Raw genomic sequence first — 15,550 nt, forward strand, 5'->3', positions numbered from 1 at the left:
GGGTCTGTCTAGATATAGCTTATAGGGAGGCAAGAAAAGATATTTCTAACATATCTTCCTCCTATCCTTCTCTTTGATTACCTCACTTTGGTTACCGCTAAAAAAGGAAGAAGGAGGTTGGGGCCAGAGGTTGGCCACTTTGCTTTTCTCAGAGAAAGGGGACACTGGATTAGAATTGTATCTATCTGCTCCCTTAAATACTATTAGTCTGGGTGAAATAATTTTTAGGTTCAATCCACACTCCTGATCACTAGTCCTTAATGGGAAAGGAGGGCCAAACTATGTATCCAAGCATTTACTTCCTTCCCACCAAATGCCAGTTCTACAATGAACACACACATAACAAAAAAAAACTATTTATCTCTAAGTCAATAGCAAAACAAATCAGAGAAAGTATACATTTGAGACTATATATCAGATAATACACAGAGTGAATGAGCTCTTCCTTTGAGAGTGAGATAACTCAGCTCAACCAAAAGAGAGTCCCAGAAAGGTTCTCACTCTTTCCCAAAAGGGGAAAATTCCCCAAAGTCTCTAGTGTAGCAAAATGGGAAGAGTCACGATAGAGATTGCCCACTCCTATACATTTCAGCTTCTTTCCATAGTCTCTGTCTTCCTTTAGTGACCCAAAGAGAGCTTCAAATGGTGCGTATACTCCCTTAAAGCTGGAAGACCAAAGACCTGGATTTGTTTTCTCTTCTGCTCTCATCAATTCCACCTGCCCGTTAGGTAGATACAGGGCATTCAGTAACCAGTCTCCACTAATGAGAAGAGGATTTCATATAATTAGCCATTTGAACTTGTAACCCTTGATGGTTACAAGTAGTAACCATCTTTGTAAGAAGAATTTAATTAAATAGTTTGACAATTAAAGTCTCTACTCTAACAGCCACCCAACTAGAGGCTGTCGTACCTTAGGCTTCACCAGTAAAACTGTTCTACTTTTCAGATCTTGAACTATAAAAATTCTCCTCTCTGATCACTATCTACTGTTCTTCAACCTCTTCCATTGCCTTACACTTCCTAAATCTATTCTTTGTCCTCACCATGTCTGCTAGTCCCTCAGTCTCCTTATTCTATGAATCTGTAGCTCCTTTTGTGACTTTGATTTTCTTGCATTCAGTGTTGACTCTATAATTAAGCAGCTTAATAAAGCACTGCTCTCTAGGATTGAATCCCTCACCCCAATCTCTTCTTCCACCACATATTCTACTTATCCTTAACCCTGGCTAACAGCCACCATCTAGCCTGATTTCTAAGCCACTAAGAACTTCTGGTTGGACATTCTAAGACAATGCTCACTGGATGCACTACACATTCATGTTATGTAAACTCAACTGGAACTTAAGAACTGCATATCCATCTTTTTTTCCCTTTCTTTTTTTAATCTCTGTCTTTTCATCATACTCCCCAAAATGGCTCTTCTAAACCTTGTCCTTCCTCAAACTCCCAATACTATTACTACCTCCTTAGTAGAAGACCTTACCTTTTACTTTTGTAAAAAATATAATTATTCACTTATGTAAGCATATATTTTAACTTTTTTTTTCAATTAACAAGCATTAAATCCCCTCCTTCCCTGGAAAAAATAGCAAGTAAAAAACCCAAGTAACAAATATGCAGTCAAAAAAATTTCTTTGTGGGCCATATCCAAAAATATGTCTCAACTCTGCATGATTAGTACATCATTTCTCAGTCAGGAAGTAGGTATTATTCTTCATTTTTAGACTTCTAGAATCATGGTTGGTCATTACATTGATCAGAGTTCTTTAGGAACTTTGACCCACTCCATTTTTGACCTAGGTTGACTTGTCCCATCTTCAGCAGCCTGGTGGGTCCCTCTGTTACTGGAGGCTTACCAAATTGGTGTCAGTCTTAGTGCGGACACCTAATCAGCTTACTCCATTGACTCTCAGAAATCCCAAGCTCAAAAGAACTGCCAATTTCAGCCTCTCCAGTAACATGAATTGGACATGCACCACCATGCCCAGTAGAAACTGCATGAAACTTAACTTTGATTAAACAGTGTTGCTTGTTTTCTGCCCTGGATGGGAATATATGCAGGCGAATTTGGAGGAGCTCAGATGCCAGGCACCTGAGTTTGAGATGAAACAGAAAAAAAGATTTAACTTCAGTTGGGGATCAGACTCATTCTGTAAGTTCAGTGTCCTTCAGGAGGATTCTAAGACATGAGTTATATTGTTGGGTTTTTCTGGAATTCTGATGGGTCCCTACAAAGACAAATTTAGAATGGTGATACTAAAGCTATAGGGGGGATCAGAAAAGACCTTAGCTAAGACATAGCATCTGAGGTGAACTTTAAAGGAAACCAGGAATTCTAAGAGACAGAGATAAAGAGTGCATTTCAAGCATGGAGGACAAGTTGTACAAAAGCACAAAGATGGGAGATAGAATGTCCTATACAAAGAACAACACGTAGGCCAATTTGGCTGGAACATAGAGGGCATTAAGGGGAAAAACATAAACTGGATCAGATCATGAAGGGTCAGGGATGTTTGTGGTTTTATCAGAGAAGCAATAGGGAAGCACAGAAGCTTCTTAGGCTGGAGAATGGCATAGACCATTTGGAAGATGGATTGCAGAGGGAAGAGAGTTGAGGCAGGGATACCATTTAGGAGGTTATTGTTATAGCCTGGTTGAGAAGCTTTGAGGCCCAGAACTATGGTAATTGTGTTATGTATGGGAAAAAGAATAAGGATGAGAGAGATGTGGAGGTAGAATTGAAAATACACAAAGTGGCTATGGCTGGGAAAGGTTAGAAGTGAGCTTTACTAGGAAAGATATTCATTGGGAAAGGTGACGCTCTCCATCATATAAAAGAAATGAGGAAGGTGCCTTTATTTGTTGCACCTGGGCCTCTTAACATGCCCCCCCCCCCCCAGTGGTTATACCCAGATTCTTGGTGCTGAAGAGGATAATCATTTATTTCAAACCTTAGCTAATGAGCCACCATTTCTGCTGTCTCCCTCAACCAAGCAGAACAAACCATGTGACATCATATTAAAGCAAGAGGAATTTTCTTGAAACAGAATGAAAGCTAAAATAATGAGTTAACTCAAGTACAAAATAAGGGGAAATGCTGGATTTGAGGTCAGAGGACTAGTTTTGGATCCCAGTTCTGTTATGAAATACCTATGTGACCTTGGATAACTCACTTAACCTCTCTGGGCTTTGGTTTCTCATCTGTAAAATGATGTGCTTTGACTATATAAGTTCTGAGGTTCTTTTCAACTCTAAATCTATGATCCTATAATCTATTTTCAATCCCCATTTCCCGAAGCTCCTCCATCACCTCCCTAAAATGTTTCCCTAAGTATCTTTCTTTTACCTTCTGTTATTCTCCACTCTGCATCTGCTGCCCTATCTGGTTTATGTTCCAAGGAACTAGATTCCTAGGTTAAGCTCATCACTTCTAAACTTGCCACCATGCTGCTAACTCAAGCTTTGTTTGACTTGTCTCCAACAGCCTCTGTTCAAAGGGCTGGAAGGTGGAGTGTTAGACTCCTCCCAATGCTTTCCTTTGTAGGGGCCAGAAACTAGACTATCAGATCACTCCACCCTGCATCTGCTACCAGGCTTGGTTTCTACTCCACAGAAAAAAGATACTTTCTTGGTGTTCCCTACCTCCTCCCTGCTCCCCTTTCCTGTCTCCTTTTGTGTGTTGTCTTCCCCTTTAGACTGTAAGATCTTGAAAGTAAGGACTATTTTTCTTTTTATTAAATGTATCTCCGGTGCTTAGCACAATGACTAGCACACTTTAAGTACTTAATAAATTTTTATTGGATTGGATTGATACTTGGCTTATCCTCTTGTCTCCAGGAGTAGCACATACCAAGTTACTCACAAGTGTGTATTAAGCTAGTGTCTACAGAAGCAGTTTGGAGTTCGTTGAATTTCTCAGCATGGCACTTCAGGTTAAGGGCATTCATGGCAGGTTGTCAGTGACAATGTCAGAGAGTATTATTGCTGTTTACCTGCAACATGGGAACTGGTCAAACATTAAAACCATATTCTCTGAGAAAGCACTGTACTTTGGCACAGCAACCACACAAACAGAAGATCAGGACCAGGTCCTGGTCACCATTTCATCCCCATCACCAACCATCTTAGACTTCTCCAACCTGTGTTTTCCCACCATAACATTCTTGCCCTTCATTCTAACTAGACATACTAAAACCTTTTGAGTTCCATACAGGTTTCTGGGAGATATAGTTCCCAAAGAGAATGTGAGACAGACATATGCCTCTCACTTATGGTTGCTATTATTGCTTCTTATAACCGAAAGAAATATTAAATGCTTGCTTTCTGCCATCACTTTAATAGGATCTGTGAGGACTACAAAGAAATATGTCAGCATCTCTGCCTTCAAAGAGCTTATAAACTAATTCCAATAGCAATTCATACTTTAGGCTTTAGGATGCCATGTGAGGAATTAGAAATAATTAGTGTACATTATTCTTTTGAGGAGGTTTGTGGTGAAGAGAGAAAATGCCTGTTCTCCTCCTCACCTCTGCCTCTTAGAATCCTATGTTGTTGTTGTTGTTGTTGTTGTTGTTTTTGTTGTTGAGTTGTTCAGTCTTGTCCACATTTCATGACCCTGTGAAATCCCTGGGGTTTTCTTGGCATAGATACTGGAGTAGTTTGCAATTTCCTTCTCTAAGTGGATTAAAGCAAAGGGAGGTTAAGTGCCTTGCCTGGGGTCATGCAGCTAGGAAGCGTCTGAAGCTGAATTTGAACTCAGGTCTTCTTGACTCCAGACCCAGCTATCCATGAGTCACCTAACTGCCTCCCTTACAACCCCTAGCTCCTCTCAAGGATTAGCTGAAATGCCACATACTTCAAGAGGCCTTTTCCAATTCCCCCAGTTGTTAGTGCTCTTCCTTCCTGCCTATCCCCCATATCACTATCTGTTTATCTCCTATATGTCCTAGATATGGCCCATGAAAGGCAGCATAGTAGAGTATAAGAGCAGTTAGAAAGACTTCAGTTCAAGTCCTGCCTCTAAAATATACTACCTATGTGACTTTAGAAAAGTTGCTTAACTTCTCAGTGCTCAAGGCAATTTTTTAAGTCTGAGTTGCAGAGAAGGTTCCTATCTGCCTTGGTAGGAAAAGATGGTCATCACTATGAGCTCCTTACACCAATGAAATCACAAGTCTTCTTAAAAAAAAAAAATCCTATACTTATTTACTTATCTGTGAACATGTTATATTCCCAAAGTAAAAATAAGCTCCTTGATGTCAGGGACTGTCTCACTTTTGTATCTTCTCCAGTGCTCAATCCAGTGACTGATGCAGAGTAGATGCTTCAATCATTCAATAAACATTTATTAAACACTTAGTACTGCCAGGCACTGTGCTAACTTCTACAGTTACAAAAAGAGAGAAAAGATAATCCCTGCCCTCAAAGAGCTTACCATCTAGTGGAGGAGACAACATGAAAAAAAACATATACAAACAAGCTATATACAAAATAAATAAGAAAAAATTACTGCGGGAAGGCACATGAATTGAAGTATTGGGAAAATCTTCTTGTAAAAGATGGGATTCTAGTTGGAACTTGAAGGAAACCAGGGAAGTCAGTCAGGAGAGTTGAGAAGGGAGAGCATTCTAACCATGGAGGATATGAGGAGGAGGAGACAAGACATCTGGAGGAGCACTGGAAGATGCCTAGAGCTGAGAAATGGAGTGTTTTGTTCTTGGAATAGCCTTGAGGCCGGTGTCCTGGAATAATGTATAAGAAGACTAGACTGATGGGGCAAGGGGAGCTAGGTTATGAAGGGCTTTGAATGCCAAACAGTGGATTTTGTATGTGATCTTGGAGGTAATATGAAGCCACTAGAGGTTTTTGAGTAGGGCGGTGATGTGGTCAGACCTGTGCTTTAGGAAAATCACTTTAGTAACTGAATGGAGGATGGATTGGAATGGGGAGAGCCTGGAGGCAGGCAGATCCACCAACAGGCTTTTGCAGTAATCTGGGCATGAGGTGATGAGGGCCTGCACTGGAGTGGTGGTCATATTAGCTTGCTGACTGATTACTTGATAGAGAAAGAAGATGGTAATTTGGGGCCAGAAAGGTCTATGGAAGGTTTCTTTTTAGGCAATATGAGAGGCTTAATGTATTTGTAGCAAAGGTGAAAGAGCCAGTGGAAAAGGAGAGACCAAATATATAAAAAAAGAAAGGTCATCAAAGAAACAAGGGGCAGAAGGGATATCCTAAGAAGCTCAAGCAGAAAGATCAGTTATCCTTGGAAAGGAGGAAGAACGTATGAGAGAACTGAGTTTCTGCTGGGGAGGAGAGAAAGTGGGGGGAAAAACAGAATAGGGAAGCTAGGGATAAGACAAAATCTGCTTCACAATTTTGCCTAATATTACCCTTTCCTATTGAGTAACCAATGACATGATTGTGAGACAGCTTCCATTCTGTTCATAGATACAATGTGTGCACAGCTAAATGGTTCATACAGGGAAGGATTCTCCACTGATAGCTGGAGGATCAAATTAGGCTTTTTAATAGTGAGTCACTGGTACCTCTTGGGGCTCCTCAGGCCATAGTACCAATGTCATTCACAATTTTTCTCCTAAGGCAAGGCCAGCGATGCCTTTAACTTTATAGTCATCCATTTACCCGAATTCTCATTACTTGCTGTTTATAGCTGCTGAAAATTAAAATCCACAGGGAGCAGACATGCACTGTAGTTTTATTTGCTAATGTAAGTACTATATGACTCATAGCTTCCTTTCAGGGCAATCTTAAAGTTAGATAAGACTTTTCTCGTGTTCAACTTTTCCCCCATGTAACTTTGTCATTAAGTATAGAGGCACTGAATCAAAACTCAATTGAATCAAAACTATGGATAATTTAATTGTGAAATTCTAGATCTATTTAGTGTATGAATAATTGGTGCCAAATGTTTTTCCCCCCAAGGACGCCAAACATGTTAGCATCTCTATGCAATCATTTCTAATTTTAAATATAGTACTTGAAATAATTTCATGCTATTGTTAACATCCAATCACAGAAGATTTTATTGTAGTATCATCCCAAATAAATATTAAGTATTATGATTTCAAAATAATTTAAAGGCCTACCACTCAACAAATAAAGGTTACCTTTCCAAAAGATTTAAAATATTTTATATTTACATTTTTCATGGAAACATTTTCTAAGCTATAAAAGTTTATAGTTCAAGTCCCCAGACTGCACTTTCATCTTGAAGATAACAGCAAAATATCCTCCACATGTTCTTAAAGGTTTTTTTTTTCCTTTCCTTGATCTTAAGTGTTGACTCTTTTCTACCTCTAAGTTGATGAAGACCCTCAGGCTTTATGGCTCAGTGTACTAGTTGTCCACGCACCTCCCCACCATGTGGCACCTGCCACAGGCATTGTTAAGTATATCTGGTCTTCCCAAACCCTTCCTCTACCCACTCTCGCTAATCAAAATATACTTGCTTTGGGGCTTATTCCCTCGAGATCCATTAAGGGACAGCTTCTCAGATAAATCAATCCAACTAATGCCATAAATATAATTGTCTTACCCTTATTAGGCAACACGTGGCATCTAGACTCAATAAATGCCTTAATGCAGTAATAACTTTAATGGCATAAATTTTAGGGACTCATTTCAGGCACAAAAAACATTTAGGGGCTTTTGTGGATCTTTTCAAATCTCAATATGTAGGCAACCTTTGATGTCACATCCTGTCTTTAGCAAATTGAGTATGACTCTGAAATTCTAAATCATCAGATAACTTGTGAATAAAATTTAAAATGGCAATAAATTAGGAAAACTGAATGGGATCTATGCCTATATCACTAAGATTTATTCAGTGACTAAGAACATTATATACTCAAGTTAATTATTGATTGTATATCAACTTAAGAATAATTAGACAAATTAAGAGAGGCAGTGGTAATGATGGGGTATGGGCTCAAGCCAAGACCTTTGCCCCTCACTCCAAAAAGAATTTGGGCCCCAGAAAACCCTTAAATTTTCTTTGAACTCACCTACTGGATCAAAGAAGTCTCAAGCAGTTGCCTGAGGCTATAATCCACTCAACTGGCCTTGCCTTATCTCTTATTCTTATTCCTATCAACTGGGCCCTATCTCCCTTTGATACCCTAATGAAGCCTAGTGTATTTCCCATCTTTGATCTTATCCACACCCCATTCAACCTCTTCCTTCCCTATCTTCTTTGTTACCCTAATAAAGCCTACCCCTCCATTGTCTATTCCTGGATGAACCCATTCAACCTCCCAGACATTCCCGTTGGGATTCTCCCTAAACTCCTCTGGTCACCCCAAATTACTTAGCTGTATATAAGATCCATCCTGGCCCCCATTGCTGAGATTTCCTCATGCCTGTCTGTCCTTACAAGTATCACTAATGTTCAGATTCCTTAGGAGTCTGGCCTGTATGATTCATTTGGAATAAATCTTGTCTTTGACTGAAAGAAGACTTGGGTCAAATTCATTCGGGCAGGACCCATGTGTCATGATTTCGGGGTCCCAGCACCTCTAGCATCTACACTTCAACAGTCAGAAGCAAAATAGACTTCTGAAGAGAGAGAGGATAAAAATAAGAGAGAAAAAAAAAACAGAAAAAAATGGAATGGAGGGAAATACACAGTAATCTGTGAATGTGAATGTGAATGAGACGAGCTAATCAATAAAACAGTAGCAGACAGCAGAATGAATTAGAAACCAGAATCTAACAATATGTTGTTTATAAGAGACACGCTTGAAATGAAAAGACACATGTAGAGTTAAAATAAAGGGCTGGAACAGAATCTAATATGCTTCAGCTGAAGTTGCTGCTGTTTGTCCTTCCTTCTTGAAGAGGACCATGACATCAGGGAGGTGATGCAATGACATGCCAGTGAATTGGATTTAAGTGAGGGAGGGCTGTGCAAAATCACTGGCCTCACTTTCTCCTCCAGAGCCATCGGATCCAGTAGCCAGATATGGATCAGGACAACAGGAGATGGCCCTGGATACAGTGGAGGACCTTGGACTTTTCAAGCTAGGTCTTTAACTGGTCTCAGTTCAACTCAGTGATTGAGGCTTAATAAGAAATGAGGCAAAGAATGGCTTCTTTAAAAAAAAAAAAACAGTAGCTCTGGGAGGGGAAGACCCTTAGGGTTTCTGGCCAAAACAGAAACAATTTTTATTCATTCTGAGCCAATCAGAGTCCAAACAATGACCAAGTAAGACTTGGTCTGGGACCTATTGTTCCTATTGTTGCTTTAGCTGAAGTGGAAAAAAAAAAAAAGGCAAGGATAGCAATCATGGTCTCTGACAAAGCAAAAGCAAAGACTTAGAAGAAGTAATCAGGGAAAGTACATTATGATAAAATAATAAAAAATGAGGAATATCAAAAAATTTTACAGCAAGTCTCTCTGCTAAAGGCTTCGTTTTTTAAATGTGTACTAAGTATGGAACTGAGTCAAATTTATAAAAATAAGAGCCATTCTTCAGTTGATAAATGGTCAAAAGATACAAACAGGTAATTTTCAGAAGAAGAAATCAAAGCTATCTGTAGTCATGAGAAAAAATTCCCTAAATCACTATTGATTAGAGAAATGCAAATTAAGATATTTGCGAGGTACCCATCACATCTATCAGATTGTCTAATATGAGAAAAAAGGAAAATGATAAATGTTAGAGAAGCGATCCAACCATTCTGGACAACAATTTGGAACTATGCCCAAAGGGCTATTTACTGTGCATACCCTTTGATCCAGCAATACTGCTACTAGATCTGTATCCCAAAGAGATCAAAGAAAAAGGAAAAGGACCTACATGCACAAAAATGTTTATATCAGCTCTTTTTGTGGTGGCAAAGAATTGAAAATCAAGGGGGTGCTCATCAATTGGGAAGTGACTGAACAAGCTGTAGCTTATGATTGTGATAATCATTGTGTACAGTAACAGCAGTGTGGTAATGATGATTAACTGTGAAAGACTTGGCTACTCTGATGAGTACGATGATCCAAGACAGTACAAAAGAACACATGATGAAGAAGTGCTGGCCACTTCCAGAGTGAGAACAAATTGAAGTATAGTTTTCTTATTTTATTTGTCTTGCTTTTAAAAAAATATAGCTAATATGGAAATGTTTTGTGTAACTTTACATATATAATTGATATATTGGTTGCCTTCTCAATGGGGGAAGGAAGAGAATTGAATTAGGAATTTTTAAAGAAAAGGATTTTAAAAGTAATTGTTGGTTGTTGTTCATTCTTCACGACCCCATTTGGAGTTTTCTTGGCAAACATACTGGAGCGGTTTGTCATTTCCTTCTCCAGCTCGTTTTACAGATAAGGAAACTGAAGTAAACAGGGTTAAGTGACTTGCCCAGGATCACACAGCTAGTAAGTGTGTGAGGCCAGATTTGAACTCAGGAAATTGAGTCTTCCTGACTCCAGGCCCAGCACTCTATCCACTGTACAACCTAGCTGCCCTAGGAAAATATATTAATAATGAATAAGTTTCTCCTAAAAATAATTAATTAAATATTTTAAAGAATAATTAGGCAAAAGATATAAAACAAATAGAATTTCAAGTGCAGAAAGTTATATTTATAGTGAAAACATATCTGAATCCACTTCCTGGGCAGGAATCTGCTTCACACAGTCTGCTAGAAGAGAAGCCCCATAACATGTTTGCAAGCATCAGTCTGCCAGACATAAAGGGTCCAAAGGAAACAAAAAGCCAACATGAGAATTCTGAGAAAAGTCAATATTTTTCCCTTATTAACTCAGAAAGTCACAAAAAACCATGGAGAAAATATAAGGAAATTAATAGCACTAGTTCACAAGTGACATCTCTTTGACAACTTAAACATCCGCCCTTCATGTTTAGGGGATTTCTCAGAAAAAAAAAAATGCTTACTTCCCCGTATATGATATATAAAAGACTCTAGAAATTTCAAAATTAAGAATTCCCAGTATTCAATAATACTCAGACCTCACAGCCCTTTACAAAGTATAAAATAGGTACCCTCTCCACCCCACCAGATACCTTCTGTACAACAGAGAACAAGGGGCTATTTTGGAATTATTTCAGACTCCTTTTATCTATCCTGCTTCAAAACAAAACAAAAGAAAACAGGAAAAAAAAACAAGAAAGTTTTCCATACCTGTATGGAGAATTGATTGGTTATGGTTATAAGGAGAGATTTGAGATAATCCAGGAGACACCCGCCTGAAATTATTTCTTTCTCTCTCTGTCTTTCCCTGTGTCTCTCTGTCTTTTTCTGTCTCTCTTTCTCTCTCTCTTATCACTCACCCTTTCTGTCTCTCTTTGGCCCTTTTCTCAGTGTAATGCTATGAAAGAACCCTCTTCTGGAATTTAGACTTATGCTGCAGTCACTTCTTTAGCTGTGGCATTTTAGACACGCTGATCCACTTCTTCGGGCCGTGGTTTTTTTAAAAGAGGGAATTGGACTAGATAATTTCTGAGTATTCTTCTAGCTCGAATGCTCTGTGGGTTGATGATTCTAAACCTCACATGTGAGCTGTGACTAGAAGTATAACGGAGAACAGGGGACAGCCATGGCCCCACAATGGGAGATTTTCCTCACATATTTGAATACCCCACTGGGAATTTATTAAACATAACTTTTAAAGCACCAGCCTTTGGGTGGTAGCCACTTAGATTGCTGGTTTAATAGTCTCCGAAATGAGAAGAAGCTAGAGAGGAAACCAAGTGCATAAAAAAGGGTTTCTCCTCCTGCATACCTAGGAAAACCACAAGCTGAGGCCTCCTGAACATGAAAGGCTGGCTGGTGTTCAACTTGTTTATTATTTCAGCCTTACAGTTATATGCGATTAGTTTAAGATTATGTGCCTTATGTTAGCTTACCAAATCAGATACTCATCAAGTCATTGTTCTGTATCATCTTCTGATTATGCAATTACCAAGTAATTAAACTGGCAAATATCATCTACAGGAAATTATTGTAAATTAAATAATTACACGAATGCAATAGCCTACTCAAACAAGTTCTGGCTCTGTCATAGGCTCAGCCTCACTGGAGACAGCTGCAAGTAAAACATAGAGCTCTGTTGTTGCCTGGGTTCTTCAATTAAAATTCATGCTGAGGAGGACTGTTACTTACAAAGAACACTAGATATTAAACTGGGATTTAATTAAAGCAACTTTAATCAATACTGCTGCAATGTAACTAGCCGAATACTAAAATCAGTGCTTTACTAATTATTAAATTATTGCATTTAATAAAGTGAGAGGATTTGATGAGATTATTTTAAATAATAGAGATCCATAAATCCTAACACTCCCACTCAGCACCCCAAAATGGATTGTTCCATAATAGCTTCACTGAATTTAGGAACTGATATTTTGAGTCTGTTATAATCGATCATTTCAGCAGCTGTGTCTCATTCTTCAGTGGTCAAAGGATAACATCTAGCAGCCTGAGAAAAATCATGCTGATCTTTTTAATTGGGAAATTAATAATGCTGAGGTGATCCTAACAAAGCTTTTATTGGATATTGGGATCCATGAGGGTCCCGATTTAATAATGGGTTTCATCCCACCTCTGACCCCCTTTCCTCTTCCATCTACTTAACCCTCAGAATCCACCAGCTCTTTGCATTTTCAATCAGACTTGAAACAGTCACAGAAGATGGAGATAAAATAGCTTCTGACTAATAATGAGAGCAAAGAAGTTTGATTTCTTTGAGATGTTCTTGTAGATAACGATAATATGCAATACTGTTTTAATCAGGGTGTTGGCAGGAATCTGTTAGCTGTAGATCTAAGGAATTTTATTAGGTAGCATCCAGGAAACGGTGAGAAGAAAAGATATTTTTTTTTCTATAAAATAAAGCCTTGATCAGGAGCCCCTGTTGCTCTGGCAAGTTTACTGCAAAAATTAGCTTCATGAGTTGGAAGCAAAACCTTCAGAGAACCTAAGATCCCACTTTAACCAAGCTTGGGAGAGCAGGGGAAATGTTTCAATGACCTGCAGAGGTTGTTTTATTTTGTTTCTTCTAGAACCCATTTTAAACCATGTGTACATGAATCAAAGGTCAGTTTCCTTCCTAGATTAAGAGTTCTAAAGCTAAGGTCTGTCGAGATATTTCAGGGGCCCCATGAACTTGGGGAAAAATTGCATCTTTCTTTTCGTTATAATTGGTTTCCTTTGTAAACCTATGTATTTTATTCACATAAAAGTGTTATTCTGAGGCTTCACCAGACTGCTAAAGGGTACAATGACACAAAAATATTAATCACATCTGTTCTAGAGGGAAAAGCTGAGAGAATGCCTCTTGACTTTATCACAGAGAACGAGTATTCCTTGAAAGAATGAAGTCCTTTAAGAAAAGAAGAAAGAACAAGAAGAAGGTAGAGAAGAAAAGGGGAGCCCAAACCCATGCACCATAGAAAGGGAAGAGAAAAAGAAGGAACCTTGAACCTTTAGAGTTATATTTGAAATTTTCATAGAGTAGTGGAAAAAAATATCTTCTTGTCCTACATGAAATGATGATGAGTATACACAAGTGTCACTATTACTGGCCACTGGAAGAAGAGCCAAGTTCTGGTGGTTAATGATTCGCTAGAGAAGTGCTGTGTTTCAACTATAATGGATGGCCTCTCAAAAACTTGTCAGACCACTTCTGCTGATTTTTGTGAGGATAAATGATACCACCAGAAGGAACATAGAAATTATTTCTAAGGAATATAAAGCCCTAGGCAGGAAAATAAAGACTTTAGGGGCATAGGTACTATTTTTACTGCCAATTGAAAACTTTAAAAGAAAAAAGAGATTATAAGCAGTGAACAGCTACTTAATAAGATGGTGTCAGATAACAGGATTTGGATTTCCAGACCAGGGATTAGGATATAGGAAAGACAGATACTAGGTCCTGGTCCAGATGGAATATGTCTAATGAAAGCTAAGAAAAAGATATTTGCTGGGAGACTCACAGATCTGATCAAGAGGGTTTAAAACTGAAAATGAAGGGAGAGGGAGAATATTTCTGCCAAATAATCCTATGATGATCCTGTGAAAATGGAAGTGTTATAGCACAATGAGCTGAGGCAGGCAAGAGACTCCAAGAAAAATTAAAAAGTATTTTTTGAATGTCATTTGTGGTCCAAGGGCCATGCACCCTTTGCTACAAAAGGGCTCCATCTCTGGAGTGGCCTGGGTTAAATCCTCAAGGATCCTGACCCCAAAAAAGGGAATCAGAAAATATTTTATACACCATATAACTCCTTAGAATGGAAGCTACTTGAGAGCAGAGACTGTTTCCAAGTTTTTATCTTTCTTTGTTTTCTCAGCTCATAGTATAGTGTCTAGCACTTAGCACGTAATAATGCAGAGTGATTAATTGAGTGATTGATTGAAGTGTGGTCTTCATCCCCTTGTAGCTCAAAATCTGTTATCCCTTGAAAGCATCAGAATATCCCTAGCACATAGGAGGCCTTTAATAAATATTGAGTTTATAGAGAATTTTTTTTTAATTTAAAGATCAATGAAACTGGCCTAGGCTTCAGGGTTAAGACTCAGACCTCTAGTAGAAAATTAATACTTCATAGAATGTAATTGAAATGAGGAGTTCTATATCTTTTGCCACCTTTTACCCTTAATACTCAAATCGATCTGTGACTGCATCAGTGGGAGTATTTCCTCCAAAAGATCATCACAATTCATTCTTGCCTCCCCTTTCTCTGTAACTGTTACACAAGTTTTCCCATAAAGGTCTGACACAGGAGGGTCCACCTCAAAATGCTTGGAGACCCACTTTTCTTCTTATATTGAGAGGATATCAGTGGCTATTCCTTAATTTTAAAACATGAAGCTGTTCTTCATTTTCACTCATACATGGCTTTGTTATACTCTTCATTCTAGTTCTCTAATGTACCTTTTATTTTTTGGGGGTTATGTGTGGCAGCTTGTTCATCCACCATGGCTTCTCAGTTGCTCTCTGGATGACGATCATTTTTAATTCTTTGAAGACTGTAATGTTTCATGACGTAAGGCTGTACAACAACAGCTGTAGTTATTGAATATATATATATGTACATTTATGTATTGAAAATAGGTATTGAAAATAATAACTTTAGTTTTTCTAATGCTTTTAATCTTTCAAAACACTTTCACATTGATTATTTTCTTGAGAAAATCATAACAGGATGGGGAACTGGAGGTTAGGATGAGGTGTTAAAGGAGGAGAACTAGGATTTTAAGGACCAGCCTTTAGCTACAAGTTAGTGAGCAGAATTACTGCATGAATTCAGTTATTGCTTCTCAATACTTAATAGGATGAGAATCCTACAAAGAAACCATGAAAGCCACTTGAAATAGAAAACAGCTGGTAAGCAGGGCCCAGATTGGAGATCAGCTCCTGGGAAATTTTATAATTAAAACAAGTCAATGTTTTATGATTTCTTTAATTACTTTTTCTTGTTTTGCTGATTATGGGCCACCTATTAAAACTCTGGCTGTTAGCCAAATCTGTGCATTTATAGCTCTAATAGATAGCTCTAGCTAAACT

The sequence above is a fragment of the Vombatus ursinus genome, unplaced genomic scaffold, assembly GCF_900497805.2.
Source record: "Vombatus ursinus unplaced genomic scaffold, bare-nosed wombat genome assembly UNPS02000582.1, whole genome shotgun sequence".
In the NCBI taxonomy this organism is placed as follows: Eukaryota; Metazoa; Chordata; class Mammalia; order Diprotodontia; family Vombatidae; genus Vombatus; species Vombatus ursinus.